The sequence below is a fragment of the Oncorhynchus nerka genome, linkage group LG25 (assembly GCF_034236695.1).
Source record: "Oncorhynchus nerka isolate Pitt River linkage group LG25, Oner_Uvic_2.0, whole genome shotgun sequence".
Taxonomy (NCBI): Eukaryota; Metazoa; Chordata; class Actinopteri; order Salmoniformes; family Salmonidae; genus Oncorhynchus; species Oncorhynchus nerka.
In genome coordinates, this window is record NC_088420.1 from 37564957 (window position 1) to 37575997 (window position 11041).

At 40.9% G+C, this 11041-nt stretch overlaps 1 long non-coding RNA gene across 1 annotated transcript; it reads left to right on the forward strand.

The window, feature by feature from the left end:
• Window positions 1–2641: 2641 nt before the first annotated feature.
• On the forward strand, window positions 2642–5026 carry LOC135564529 (uncharacterized). Its single transcript, XR_010461118.1, has 2 exons — window positions 2642–3219; window positions 3322–5026. It is a non-coding gene; the product is annotated as an uncharacterized LOC135564529 (long non-coding RNA).
• The last annotated feature ends 6015 nt before the right edge of the window (window positions 5027–11041 follow it).

Sequence of the window (11041 nt, forward strand, 5' to 3'; positions counted from 1 at the left end):
CGCACTGACGAAACAAACACATTTGCGTTAAAATAAACAGTCCGCTGGTCTGTAGAATAATTATGTCTAGATTAGAATATAATAAAGTAATACAAATTTCGATATAACAGGCCGTCAACAACGAACCCATGCAGCTTTCATTACCTGGGTTACATGGGCTGTCGGGGATTTCGCCGACTGTTAGAAAAATACGCAGACTCACATCTGTACCGCGGTGTCTGTTGTCTGCGGACTCCTTGGAGCTGTAGTAATCCAGTCACATAGAGTGTCTACTGAACATCCACATATTACCTTTCAACCAGAGAGAGCAGCATAACAGTCTATGTTCCTACAATCTTCTTCTTAAAGCTATATCTACTGTAAACATTGGGACGGAAGGGGAAAGGTACAGTTAGGTCTGATCATATAGGAGAGAAAAACACTTAGCTATTTATTATTCCTGCTAGTTGGTTTCCTGCAAATGGCTAAAACATCCCATTGCGCATGTGCGTAATTGCGCAGACAGCATCAATTGGATGCGGCGGAGCGGAGGAGAGGAAGGGGAAAGAGTGGGAGCAGTAGACTACGGAGGAGAGGATGAAGGATGGAGGGAGAAAATAGGGAAGTAATGGATTATCATTGTAATGCTGATATTGGATGTTATAGAAAATAAGAAAGGGATGGAATAATTGATCAATTCTGACTCCACTCCAGGACCTTGAAATGCTTCTTACGAAGCCACTCCTTCGTTGCCCGGGCGGTGTGTTTAGGATCATTGTCATGCTGAAAGACCCAGCCACGTTTCATCTTCAATGCCCTTGCTGGCCCCATTCATTCTTTCCTTTACATGGATCAGTCGTCCTGGTCCCTTTGCAGAAAAACAGCCCCAAAGCATGATGTTTCCACCCCCATGCTTCACAGTAGGTATTGTGTTCTTTGGATGCAACTCAGCATTCTTTGTCCTCCAAACACGACGAATTGAGTTTTTACCAAAATGTTCTATTTTGGTTTCATCTGACCATATGACATTCTCCCAATCTTCTTCTGGATCATCCAAATGCTCTCTAGCAAACTTCAGACGGGCCTGGACATGTACTGGCTTAAGCAGGGGGACACGTCTGGCACTACAGGATTTGAGTCCCTGGCGGATTAGTGTGATACTGATGGTAGGCTTTGTTATTTTGGTCCCAGCTCTCTGCAGGTCATTCACTAGGTCCCCCCGTGTGGTTCTGGGATTTTTGCTCACCGTTCTTGTGATCATTTTGAACCCACAGGGTGAGATCTTGCGTGGAGCCCCAGATCGAGGGAGATTATCAGTGGTCTTGTATGTCTTCCATTTCCTAATAATTGCTCCCACAGTTGATTTCTTCAAACCAAGCTGCTTACCTATTGCAGATTCAGTCTTCCCAGCCTGGTGCAGGTCTACAATTTTGTTTCTGGTGTCCTTTGACAGCTCTTTGGTGTTGGCCACAGTGGAGTTTGGAGTGTGACTGTTTGAGGTTGTGGACAGGTGTCTTTTATACTGATAACAAGTTCAAATAGGTGCCATTAATACAGGTAACGAGTGGAGGACAGAGGAGCCTCTTAAAGAAGAAGTTACAGGTCTGTGAGAGCCAGAAATCTTGCTTGTTTGTAGGTGACCAAATACTTATTTTCCACCATAATTTGCAAATAAATTAATTTAAAATCCTACAATGTGATTTTCTGGATTTTTTTCCCTCATTTTGTCTGTCATAGTTGAAGTGTACCTATGATGAAAATTACAGGCCTCTCATCTTTTTAAGTGGGAGAACTTGCACAATTGGTGGCTGACTAAATACTTTTTTGCCCCACTGTATATGTAATGGATTACAAAAAACGGTAACTGTAATCCGTTATGTTACCTGCAAAAAAATATTGTAATCAGATCACAGATACTTTTGAAAAAATGGAGTATTACTTAAATTCAGAAAGGATGACACTTCTCTGTTTTCTCAATGACATTCAAATCAGCATTGAAAAAAGGCGCAGATTTAAATTTGTTCCACCAGAGCGAGTCTGACCACAAGTCAGAGACCACTATTATGACACACCAAATGGTGTTTGATGGATCGAGGGAAACGAGCAGGAATAGGTTTTTGTGAGCTACAGTCCAAGCTGTCTTCCAATGGTGCGACTGCTGTCGGCATCCAAAGATTATCCAACTTGACTAAACGCTTAGAGGTACAGTAAGGATGACAGCAGTGGTGTAGTTTACAGCGATACGGATAACACGTATTATTGATTTCTACATAGCGCATTGATGTGAATCACACTGCTGCTCTCTCATTTACCTATTTACGCTTTACGGATTGTGGTTGTTGTGGATGGCTGTTCACAAATCTAAATGTGTATTTGAACCCAATAATGGTTGAATTCAAGAATTGAATCTGCCTATCAATCATTGTTTTTGAAACCAGTGGACAGCCAGTGAAAAATGCGCTCTTGCAACAGCTGCATAGTGCGGATCCCAGCCTATGGAATAAAAACATCTCATTCGTGCTGGAAAAAAAAACGTGCACACTTTTGATAGACTTAAAGGGGCAATCTGTAGTTGCTACATCCATTTTTCAACGTAGAAATTATATATAAAAATATATATATATCCATTGATTCTTGAAGAATATAACATAAATGCCTCATGAGTTTAGCTCAACTGTCACACTCCATGAGAACCCAAAATATAAGCTTGTTTTTCTCCAATGTTTGTAAACAATGTAAATGTAAACAACCACTTTATAGTCTCATAACATGGTTAAAACAATCATTTTTATATCATGGGATGGTCAGTCCATAGCTCTGTCTATTAATCTGAGAGCGGTTACATGTCTCCAGGCCCATCCCTCAGCTTTTTAACAAAACAGAGGCGGGGTGTCTGTTTTGTTATTGTTTCATCCGTAGATTTGCCCTTTAAACAGCTGCATATTATCAAGATATCAAAGTGTCACCAACAAAAAGGTAAACAATAGGCCTATAGCAAATGCTGTCACGAATCCCGTTTCCTGAGTCTGTTTTTTTTGCCTGTGTTCTGTCCTGGAGTGTTTTTTCCGGCGTCCTGGAACGCACCCTGTCTGGTTGCCGGGCATCGTGGCCAGTTGGGAGTTCTGATTACCCGCACCTGTATCCCATCAGCTATCTGCACACCTGGTCCTGATCATCATCTCTCCTCTTCATAAGCCCGGACCTGACATCCATTCCCTGCCGGATCGTTAGCAATGAACAGTATGTTGTGCCATAGTATCAGCCTCAAGTTGGATAGAATTTGTTTTGTTGTTTTGTACTTATTGCTTGCCTTAAACTTACCTCCGTTTGTTCTGTCTTCAGTTACTCACCCGGATCATTTACCCCATTCCCACCTGGTCGTCGGAGGATTCCGCTACCCCATTGGATCCACCTATTTACTCCCATCAACTCACCACCGCTGCCCGCTACGCCACCTGGATATATCTTCACATTCACTTGTAAATAAATACTCACCTTCTTCCTACTCTCCTTGTCCTGGTCTGCTTCTGGGTTCGATTTTGAAAGAACGTGACAAATGCAGCATATAGCATTCATTTTCCACATGTAAATAGTACTTTTCAGTAGTGCTCAAAGCATGTCATTCCATGAGCGCAGCATTTATTTTTCAACTGGAATCAATGATCCCAATCAGTCCTCCATGACAACAAAATCATAAACAACAGAGTAGGGCTGGCTAATAAGTCCTTAGTTTTGGTCATGCTCAGGTTAAACAATTAGGCTAATCTAAGTCCTATTCTTGAAGATCAAGGGGTATAACATTTATTGGAATGACTGGAATTTTAATATACTTTGGTTTTTAATGATATAATTTAATTGTATTAAGTATTAAGCAATGGGTTAGAAGCCTACATAACCAACCCATAAAGTAAAATTTTACATCCATAGATGGCCAGCTAATCAAACTTTAACATTGATTTATCCTGCAAAAGATGTCGTTCAATTGGTAACATTTTTGTCTTCTAATGCCTCTTAAAGGGAAAGTAATCTAAAAGTAATGGAATGTAATCAGATTATGTTACTGAGTTTGGGTAATCCAAAATGTATATTACTGATTACAATTTTGGACAGGTGACTTGTAACTAACATATTACATTTAGAAAGTAACCTGCCCAACCCCGTAACACGTATTATTTGACAAGTGTTTTTCTGTCCATCCACAGAAACCTTGACTAGGCCTACTGGTCAGTTAACTGAAAAATCCCTTCAGATACATTGTTCATTAGTGTTAACAATCAGGTACTGTATCTGCCATGTCTCTCGCTTTGCCTCTTAGAAATAGGCCAACACTAGCCATATTTATGACTAAAAACCTAAACAAAGAATGTAGCTTGTAAGACGTATTCTCTTTTTAGTCATAAATGGTTAAGGCCTACATGTCCTTATCATCCTGTTACGGATACAGTTATCCTGTGTGTGTGTATCCTGTGTGTGTTTCTTTTCTCTCCTTCTCCCCTCACAGGTGAAAATCATCACTCCCCAATCAGTCAACAATCAATCATCAATCAGAAGACACACCTATTTCCTACCCTATCACAGTTCCTTCCCCATGGTTTAAAAACCCCATCATTTGTTTGCTCTGGAGCAATCTCTAGCTCAATCTCTAGCTCAATCTCTCTGTAAATGCCATGTCTGTAGGTCTCTGTGTTTCACTCTCGCTTTGTGTCTTAACCTCTCTTTTGTTTAAGCACCTCATAGCACTTTGTCATCACCTGTGAGTATTGTTTTTGGTTATGGTGTTTTGTTTGCTGGTGGGAAAAGGTGGAAACCAAGACAAGTCGCCCATGGGCATACACTACCCGTAGGTGAACTTTGTTAAATACACTAGTTAGAACTGGGCGGACCACCCACTGTATTTTTGGTTAGTTAGTTAGCTGTTGTTAAAGTAGGCTAGTCTAGCTTAGGGGTGTTTTTGAATACTTATTGTTTCTTTCCTTGGGTCCAGCTCAGCCCCTTTTCCTGCTCCCCCCATTACCGTGTGTTTAAATAAACCTGGAGTTTGACGGTAGATTTCTGTTGTCGTGGTTATTTCGTTCACACTTTTACTTTGTCACAATAATAATTTGCATGAGTTATGTTACGGGTCTCATTACCATCCCCCCTAGACTGTCGGGCCAAAAGGGATTCGTAACAATCCTTTCTGCTTTTTCCCTAGCAGAAGCTTATTCTCAATCTGGATTATTATTATGATAGGATTATTATTTTCAATATTAACAATACAGACCAATATAATAGAGGATCATATCACATTACATCCTAATACAATTATATAATATCATTTCAAATAATTATTATTTTCATAAATCACATGCAGTAATTATATCTGATAGGCTACGCAATTACAATATATGATTCATTAACATTTGAATTTCTGCTAATTTGTAAGGTTACATTTGGGAGAAATTTGAATAATAATTAACATGCAGGTTGGTACATTTTCAGCAAGTGCATCTCTTCCTAAATTCCTCTATCTCTATGCTCTCTTGTCCCATCAATTGGTATGCATTAAACATAGATGGTTATTGTGAAATAATTCACTACAATATTAAATTCATCAATATAAACGGTTGTAGTCTACACCTTTCTGAGACAGAATTTAAAGGCATGTTGTACTGAGATTAAAATATTGAAACTGTCCTCTGCACACCAGCTGTTGTTGCTTGTTAGGTCCTGAGAAAGGTAATATTATAAGACAATATTATGGATAAGACCCTTACCATTTCCAGAATTAACCTAATGTTGATGCATGATAAAAGGCTTTTTATAGGCCTATTTTCACTTGGTTTCCATGTATTTGATGCTATTCAATTTGCTCGCCTTCAGCCATTATTATGAGCCTTCCTCCCCTCGGCAGCCTCCACTGATGTAAGCCTACACATTTCTATTGTTTCCGTTGTTGTTCTTGACAAGTTTATGCTGAATAAATCAGATTATTTTGCATAATAAAAACTGCATCAAAATCAACTCAAAAGAGCATCCCAGATATGCAGGAACATTTTATGAGTTCACCATTTTAAATAGGTTAAATAGGCCAAGCAAGTACTTATTTTCTTTCTCTCCATTGAAAAATGTGTTAAGAATTATTGTATTTAAAAAAATTTTTAAATGTACATTAGCATTTATGCCTACATTATGATCAACATTTTAATGACTCCAGGGCCAGCTCCAAGTATAAGCAACACAAAGTAGCCTGTCAGGCCCAAACCACACACACACACAGCCTTCGGAAAGTATTCAGACCCATTGACTTTTTCCACATTTTGTTACGTTACAGCCTTATTCTACAATTTATTAAAAACATTTTTTTGTCATCAATGTACACACAATACCCCATAATGACAATGCAAAAACAGGTTCTTGTAATTTCTTGCTAATTTATTACAAATAAATAACTGAAATATCACATTTACATAAGTTTTCAGACCATTTTGGATGCAGTCTATCACAGTGCTATCCGTTTTGTCACCAAAGCCCCATATACTACCCACCATTGCGACCTGTACGCTCTCGTTGGCTGGCCCTCGCTTCATACTCGTCGCCAAACCCACTGGCTCCATGTCATCTACAAGACCCTGCTAGGTAAAGTCCCCCCTTATCTCAGCTCGCTGGTCACCATAGCATCTCCCACCTGTAGCACACGCTCCAGCAGGTATATCTCTCTAGTCACCCTCAAAACCAATTCTTTCTTTGGCCGCCTCTCCTTCCAGTTCTCTGCTGCCAATGACTGGAAACGAACTACAAAAATCTCTTAAATTGGAAACACTTATCTCCCTCACTAGCTTTAAGCACCAACTGTCAGAGCATTTTACAGATTACTGCACCTGTACATAGCCCACCTATAATTTAGCCCAAACAACTACCTCTTTCCCAACTGTATTTAATTTATTTATTTATTTTGCTCCTTTGCACCCCATTATTTTTATTTCTACTTTGCACATTCTTCCATTGCAAAACTACCATTCCAGTGTTTTACTTGCTATATTGTATTTACTTTGCCACCATGGCCTTTTTTGCCTTTACCTCCCTTCTCACCTAATTTGCTCACATTGTATATAGACTTTTTTTTTTACTGTATAATTGACTGTATGTTTGTTTTACTCCATGTGTAACTCTGTGTCGTTGTATGTGTCGAACTGCTTTGCTTTATCTTGGCCAGGTCGCAATTGTAAATGAGAACTTGTTCTCAACTTGCCTACCTGGTTAAATAAAGGTGAAATAAATAAATAAAACAAAAATTTACTCAGTACTTTGTTGAAGCACCTTTGGCAGCGATTACAGCATCGAGTCTTCTTGGGTATGACGCTACAAGCTGGGCACACCTGTATTTGGGGAGTTCCTCCTTTTCTTCTCTGCAGATCCTCTCAAGTTCTGTCAGGGTGGATGGGGAGTATTGCTGCACAGTTATTTTCAGGTCTCTCCAGAGATGTTCGATGCTCCCCATTCAACCTGACAGAGCTTGAGGATCTGCAGAGAAGAATGGAAGAAACTCCCCAAATACAGGTGTGCCCAGCTTGTAGCGTCATACCCAAGAAGACTCAAGGCTGTAATCGATGTTGGCAGGGATGCTGGGTTCAGGGGGCTATGACTCTGGCTCCTTGTAGACAACTATCTGGTCATTTTGCACTCCACAGCCATGTGGACAAGCCTTTCGTACACTTTCTTCACCACCCACTGTAGATTTACTTATTTTCTGCTAAGCTGATGATGTTTGCTGATCGAATATTCCCTTCACTTCACTTTGAAGTGAAGGGGAAAATCGATAGAATGGCATCACCTTTCAAAGTTTGACGACATGGCAACCCCATCAGTTGAGACATCAGTTCCATTTCGAAATCATCTGGCTGAAAGTGCTGGCTACAAACATTTTGATATTTCTCACACCTCCACGGGGTGTTCCTCCACTTCCTGAAATCGCTTTGAATTCTGGATATTGTGGTTTTCTTACAACCAGGTAATGTAGCTGCCCCGTTTCTACCGGTGAGATGCAGAACCGCTTGTATTTGCATGTAGTGATGAAATTCAACATTTTTATGACACATTATATGTTAATAACATATTAATGGACATATATAGTGAAATAGAGCAGTGGTTAAATATCCCTTTAACATGGCATATGTCACAACAAAATGTGTGGAATTGCAGGAAATTAGCTTTAAAACTGAAAATATATATTTTTTTAAAAATGTTTTATTCACCTTTATTTAACCAGGTAGGCAAGTTGAGAACAAGTTCTCATTTACAAATGCGACCTGGCCAAGATAAAGCAAAGCAGTTCGACACATACAACAACACAGAGTTACACATGGAGTAAAACAAACATACAGTCAATATTACAGTAGAAAAATAAGTCTATATACAATGTGAGAAAATGAGGTGAGATAAGGGAGGTAAAGGCAAAAAAAGCCATGGTGGCTAAGTAAATACAATATCGCAAGTAAAACACTGGAATGGTAGATTTGCAGTGGAAAAATGTGCAAAGTAGAGATAGAAATAATGGGGTGCATAGGAGCAAAATTAATAAATACAGTAGGGGGAGAGGTAGTTGTTTGGGCTAAATTATAGATGGGCTATGTACAGGTACAGTAATCTGTGAGCTGCTCTGACAGCTGGTGCATAAAGCTAGTGAGGGAGATAAGTGTTTCCAGTTTCAGTGATTTTTGTCATTCGTTCCAGTCATTGGCAGCAGAGAACTGGAAGGAGAGGCGGCCAAAGGAAGAATTGGTTTTGGGGGTGACCAGAGAGATATACCTGCTGGAGCATGTGCTACAGGTGGGTGCTGCTATGGTGACCAGCGAGCTGAAACAAGGGGGGACTTTATCTAGCAGGGTCTTGTAGATGACCTGGAGCCAGTGGGTTTGGCGACGAGTATGAAGCGAGGGCCAGCAAACGTGAGCATACAGGTCGCAGTTTTGGGTAGTATATGGGGCTTAGGGCCTCCCGGGTGGCGCAGTGGTTAAGGGCGCTGTACTGCAGCGCCAGCTGTGCCATCAGAGACTCGGTTCGCGCCTAGGCTCTGTCGTAACCGGCCGCGAGGTTCATGGGGTGACGCACAATTGGCCTAGCGTCGTCCGGGTTAGGGAAGGCTTGGTCGGTAGGGATGTCCTTGTCTCATCGCGCACCAGCGACTCCTGTGACTCCCGGGCACAGTGCGCGCTAGCCAAGGTTGCCAGGTGCACAGTGTTTCCTCCGACACATTAGTGCGGCTGGCTTCCGGGTTGGATGCGCGCTGTGTTAAGAAGCAGTGCGGTTGGGTTGTGTATCGGAGGACGCATGACTTTCAACCTTCGTCTCTCCCGAGCCCGTACGGGAGTTGTAGAGACGAGACAAGATAGTAGTGTTAAGGGAATTATTATCAATAATGACTAATTATGTATACATTTCAATCAGGACTGACTAATCAGAATACTATTATGTTACTGTATATGTACTAATCAGAATACTATTATGTTACTGTATATGTATGAATTTTCTTTTTAATCCTAGTACTGAATATAATGTGTGTAAATATAATCAAGAATTAGAACAATGACTGTCTGTACCTTGGTAGAAATGAATGAACGTATAGCCAGACTGGCTAGAAGGCTTATCTACACAAGCTGGCCTTGGCTCGGTCATAAATGATCTTAATAGGGAGAGACGATGTGAGAACCATACAGCCCATTGTACTGGAGCGGAGATGACACGGGCTAGGACTAAAACTAATGACGTCATTTTCAGTTTATAACCTGTGGTAAAATGTATAATGGGCAGTACTCTCGTGAATAAACGCTGCTGGTTGACTTTAAGACTGGGCTCTGTCCATTTTATACAAATAAGAGTCATACAAATTCTTATCAATTGACAGAGTGTTTAATTTCAATTGGGTATTAAAACAGAGGAATTTAATTCCTGCAACAAGTAGCTACTACAACAATTGGACACCACGAAATTGGGGAGAAAAAGGGGTAAAAATTCACACACAAAAAAAGTATATGGGGCTTTGGTGACAAAACGGATGGCACTGTGATAGACTGCATCCAATTTATTGAGTAGGGTATTAAAGGCTATTTTGTAAATGACATCGCCGAAGTCGAGGATCGGTAGGATGGTCAGTTTTACAAGGGTATGTTTTGCAGCATGAGTGAAGGATGCTTTGTTGCGAAATAGGAAGCCAATTCTAGATGTAACTTTGGATTGGAGATGATTGATGTGAGTCTGGAAGGAGAGTTTACAGTCTAACCAGACACCTAGGTATTTGTAGTTGTCCACATAAGTCAGAACCATCCAGAGTAGTGATGTTGGACGGGCGGGCAGGTGCAGGCAGCAATCGGTTGAAGAGCATGCATTTAGTTTTACTTGTATTTAAGAGCAATTGGAGGCCACGGAAGGAGAGTTGTTTGGCATTGAAGCTCGTCTGGAGGGTTGTTAACACAGTGTCCAAAGAAGGGCCAGAAGTATACAGAATGATGTCGTCTGTGTAGAGGTTGATCAGAGAATCACCAGCAGCAAGAGCGACATCATTGATGCATACAGAGAAGAGAGTTGGCCTGAGAATTGAACCCTGTGGCACCCCCATAGAGACTGCCAGCGGTCCGGACAACAGGCCCTCCGATTTGACACACTGAACTCTATCTGAGAAGTACTTGGTGAACCAGATGAGGCAGTCATTTGAGAAACCAAGGCTGTTGAGTCTGCCGATAAGAATGAGGTGATTGACAGAGTTGAAAGCCTTGGCCAGGTCGATGAATATGGCTACACAGTAATGTCTTTTATCGATGGCGGTTATGATATCATTTAGGACCTTGAGCGTGGCTGAGGTGGATCCATGCCCAGCTCTGAAACCAGATTGCATAGTGGAGAAGGTACGGTGGGATTCTAAATGGTCGGTAATCTGTTTGTTAACTTGGCTTTCGAAGACCTTCGAAAGGCAGGGTAGGATAGATATAGGTCTGTAGCAGTTTGGGTCTAGAGTATCTCCTTTGAAGAGAGGGATGATTGTGGCAGCTTTCTTATCTTTGGGAATCTCAGACGATACGAAAGAGAA